Here is a 4983-nt window from a genome sequence, read left to right as displayed (position 1 = left end):
TACACCAGATAACATTTCCCTGTGCATGAGAAGTTTGTCCAGAACTCCAGGTGTCTGCAGTAAATAGTCGCCTAATTGCTGGGGTGGCGGGACAGAGAGCTATGTTTGCAAGCAAACCCTCAAGGACTGAGGCAGCTCCCAGAGCTGTGTCCTTTAGATAAAGGACCCCGTTCTCACGGGCAGCTCCCCGCATCTCCCCCTTTCTTTTTATATAGGCACACGCTTATGTTCCTTTAACCGCAGACCATTTTCATAGATGGAAGTCTTTATCATCCATAGATCATCAATCAGTTTTTTAATTAAACAAGGTGCAAGAAATAAAACAGTTTCATTAGTGTATATGGGAATAGACTGACCCTCCCAGCCCACGGGTTGGAGAAGGGGAAGGTTGGGAAAATAAGCCCAGTAAGCACTTGAATATTCTTCAGAATGTGCAGTATTAATCTGATTTAAGATAATTAATAAGGTTATCAGGAAGCTTAAAGGCGATATCGGATCGCCCTGCACAGCAACACGATTCTGTGTCTCTCGCATCAATGCCTGAAGTTGTTGCCGAGATGGTAATTCATCATGCTCTTGAATCATCAATCTCCTCATCTGGTTTACTAGAGATCGTCTCCGCTGTGTGTACCAACCTTTCCGGCAGCCAGTGGGGCACTTCGGCATCCTGTGGGAAAACACAAACATGCCCTTGTCCCCAAATTATTACAGGACCTGGTCCATACCATTTTCCCACAAGTGGGTCTTTCCAAAAGACTTTAGGTCTTATTGTTTGCACATCAAAGTTCCAAAATCGCTGTGCTGCTGAACGGCCACATATATCCAATTGTAAAAAAATTTAGAACAAATAAAGCATGGTTTAGAGACTTGGAGGGGGTACTGACTTACAATTCCCCCTTCTTTAGTTTTTGCAATTGATGTTTGAGAGTTTGATGTGCCCGTTCAATGATTCCTTGACCTTGAGGATTATAAGGGATACCTGTTTTATGTGAGATAGACAATTGTGTACAAAATAGTTGAAAATTTTTTCCAGTGTATCCTGGACCATTGTCTGTTTTCATGGTTTTAGGGGTTCCCATAACAGCAAAACATTTAATGCAATGAGCTATACAATGTTTGCTAGCTTCTCTGGATTGTAGAGAGGCATGTAAAAAGCCGGAGAAGGTGTCAATAGTAACATGAACAAATTTTTGTTTACCAAATTCAGGAATATGGGTAACATCCATTTGCCATATGTCGTTTGGCAACAATCCTCTGGGATTAACTCCATAATGGGGGACACTAAAAAATTGAGAACATGTTTGACACTGCTTAACAATCTGTCTGGTAGCTTCTCGAGTAATGCCAAATTGAAGTCTCAAGCTATGGCTGTTTTGATGGTGCAAGCTTTGGGAAGTTTTTGCCATTTGTTCCAATGAAGGAAATATCATACGTGTAGCTTCGTCAGCCAAAGCATTGCCTCGTGCTAAAGGTCTAGGAAGTCCAGAGTGAGCACAAATATGACCAAAATAGCATTTATTAACTCTGGAACAAATTAAATGTTGTATATCACGAAAAAGAGTTTGGATAGTAGAATTCAGAGTACCAATAAATGGAACAGTTTCAATAGTGTTTAAGGCTCTTATGATATATTGACTGTCATAATATAAATTAAATGGAACAGAGATTTGTAATAAAGCCTGAAAAATGGCAAATAGTTCTACTTCTTGAGCAGACTTATAATTAGTATGCCAGGCGGCAGTATTGTCTTGTATAATCAGACTAGCTATTCCATTAGAAGAGCCATCAGTAAATACAGTTAGGGCATCAGCAAGGGGCTGAGAAACAATGATTTTTGGAAAGAGAAATTGGTGATAGTGAGCAAATTGCAAAATTTTATCCCTTATCCCGCTTTTGTTGCTGATACAGTACTTCTTTGACTGTCTTTCCCTGTAATGCCGCTGCCAAAGTTATGCCTTGAACATACGAAGGGCCGATATCGGCACAAATCAGTACATAATCGGATAAGCCTCCCTTTTTTCTGTAAGGTCTCAGGGCAGCTTGACAAGCCGAATTGGCATTCTCATAAGCAAGCTGTTTAGCCAACACCATTCCCGCCTGCTCATCCCCTTTCATTTTACTAATTGCCTCAAGCAGGTGGGCAACAAAATCCTGATATGGTTTATCTGGCCCCTGGAGAATTTTAGATAAATCTTCAGTCTTTTTATCAGAATTTGGAAGTTTTTTCCATGCTCTTAGAGCCGCAGCACTAATCTGAGGGTAGGCTCCAGCAAATAATTAAGTCAATTATTAGTGTCTTGATAATCCCCCTCTCCCACCATCATTTCATAAGTGGTGTTCAGTCCCTGTCACCAATTGATTCGGCTGTGATCCCACACTGCTCAGCAAACTCAGATTTCCATAGTAAATAATCTCCTCCAGATAAACAAGCCGAAGCAACCTGTTTCCAATCATTAGGTGGCAGATTTTGATTTCCTAAAGCCTCTATAATAGCCTGAGTAAACGGCACAGTCGGCCATATTGTGCACAAGCCATTTTTAACTCTTTTAGTTGCTTAAAGGGCAACAGTTCATAATACCTTTGCTGTTGAGCATTTTCAAATACTGGATAGATTCCTGAAAACCTGGGAATACATTCTCCTTCTTCATTAGCTCACTTAATCGCTTGTTGAAGAGGAGATAATAATATCTCACTTCTAATTTTTATGTTTTCACTGGGCAAAGAAGCAGGGATAGATATAAGCTCCCGCGGTTCTACAAAAGGCGGAGGTGGGTCGAGCCCAGCAAGAACCGAGGGAGGATATGCTGGAGGCACAGGCTGGCTGGAGTGGGAGTCTCCCTGTGCATCCTTTTTTACTGCTATAACAATCTTCTGAATTAAATTCTCCAGCTGTTCTTCGGAAAGCCCTGAATGCTTTAATTCTCCTTTTCCTGAGGGGGTTTGCATGCTAACCATCATCTCCCAAGGCATATTCTCTCTATGGTACAGAGCCACTTGTTCATTTAACTCTTCCTGTTCATCAGAGCTTAACACATCATCATTCCCTCCAGCCTTACAAGCTGTTCCCTCAGGCACAGCATAAAGCAGCTCAGGCGGAGGGGCGGAAGGCTCTGCAACTTTGGGTTCTGTGGAATCCCTGAGGGCCATTTGAATCTTATGTCCCTCATGTTCAGGATTCAGACAGTCTCTTATGAGAATCCACAAAGAGAAAGCATCCACAGGGACACGATTGGGACCATGTAAGGAATAATATGTCTGTAATTGTTTTCCTACTTTCTTTCAAGTTTCCAGACTAACTGTTCCTTCTTCTGGAAACCAAGGACAAACATCTTCTATAAAAAGTAAAAACTTCTCTAGCTGTAACTTATTTACATGAATTACCCTACCTTTTAACATAGTTTTCAACATATGTACAAATAACTGGCAGCTATTGCCTTGTCCCATGATGTATTACTCTCGACAATAACACTCCCTGCCCTTTACTTTAATTAATTAGGAATTCCTCTTTACTTACTTCAATCTTGGCAGGCAGCGGCTGTCTTTGCACTCCAATTCTCGAGTCCCTGTTCGGGTGCCACCTGCCGGTGCCAGCCAGCAAAGTCTATCAGGTCCCGAGAATGTGCATGGTGTGGCTGAGAAAGAAAACTACAGCAAAAGAATTCTACAACAAAGATGGGGTCGAGAGGATCAGACATGTCTCCACGAAGGGACACAGTCTGACCACAACTTTATTCAGCATCTTATATTTATACAGGAGAGCATGAGAAAGACAAGACAGTTAGCATTTTTCTTAGTTGACCTATACATCTTACAAAAAGTCACAAGAAATCTTGAGAGCATGGGAATGGCATCCTGTTATTATCTCTTACACCAGATAACATTTCCCTGTGCATGAGAAGTTTGTCCAGAACTCCAGGTGTCTGCAGTAAATAGTCACCTAGTCTCTGGGGTGGTGGGACAGAGAGCTATGTTTGCAAGCAAACCCTCAAGGACTGAGGCAGCTCCCAGAGCTGTGTCCTTTAGATAAAGGACCCCGTTCTCACGGGCAGCTCCCCGCAGTCTGACTACCTGGTTTTTGTTGCAAAATGCATATGCATTCTGACTCCTCCTTTCCCTTTTCAGAGCAGTTTCTCTGATCTAACTGAGACGTTGTCTTCCAGGTTTGTGTTGTGCATAGTCTCTCAGTCGTGTCCCACACTTTTGTGACCCCATGGGCTGTAGCCCACCAGGCTCCTCTGTCCATTGGATTCTCCAGGCAAGAATATTGGAGTGGGTAGCCATTTCCTCCTCCAAGGGATCTTCCTGACATAGGGATAGAACTCAGGTCTCCTGCATTACAAGTGAATTCTTTACTATCTGAGCCACCAGGGAAGCCCCTTATTTTCTAGGTTTAAGTCCATAGAATAAAAAATAATAATAATTCTCAACTTTTAGTTTGTGCTTTTTTTTGGTCAATTAGTAATTTCTTCTCTCTTTCAGGAATACGGAAACAAATGTTCAAAGATGGTAATTTACTTGATCACATTCAAGCATCAACTCACCTTTGATTTTTATCTTTGTTGTTCTAATTTTAGATTTTGAGATGTGTTGGCTCTTGGTTACTTACATAATCACATAGTTTGGGTAATGAAAAATGTTAACACTTAATTTTGATTTTATAAGTAAATACACAAGAATTTGGTGAATAATATGTCCAGACATTAATATAAACATTAAAATCCTACAGAAAAAAATACTATTAATATATTACAAAACAAGAATGCATAATAAAGTTATGACTGTTATTAACATATATATATTTATGTGTGTGTGTATATATATATATATATATATATATAATTCAATGACAAAGCAAGCATATTCATAAGCCAAAAACTGTAGGAGATGAGAGGAGAAATAAACAGACCTTAAACTGAATATATGATATTATATATATATGTACTTTTCATCATAGGGGACTAGAATGCAAAAAGTAGGAGGTCA

The 4983-nt window shown here is 40.4% G+C and overlaps 1 pseudogene; it reads right to left on the bottom strand.

Moving 5' to 3' along the window:
• Positions 1-1875: 1875 nt before the first annotated feature.
• Positions 1876-3566, bottom strand: LOC112584361 (annotated as a pseudogene).
• Between the last annotated feature and the right edge of the window lie 1417 nt (positions 3567-4983).

Source organism: Bubalus bubalis, chromosome 4 (genome assembly GCF_019923935.1).
Source record: "Bubalus bubalis isolate 160015118507 breed Murrah chromosome 4, NDDB_SH_1, whole genome shotgun sequence".
In the NCBI taxonomy this organism is placed as follows: domain Eukaryota; kingdom Metazoa; phylum Chordata; class Mammalia; order Artiodactyla; family Bovidae; genus Bubalus; species Bubalus bubalis.
The sequence above is the reverse complement of the archived record's forward strand: the minus strand, read 5'-3'. Positions and strand labels throughout refer to the sequence as shown.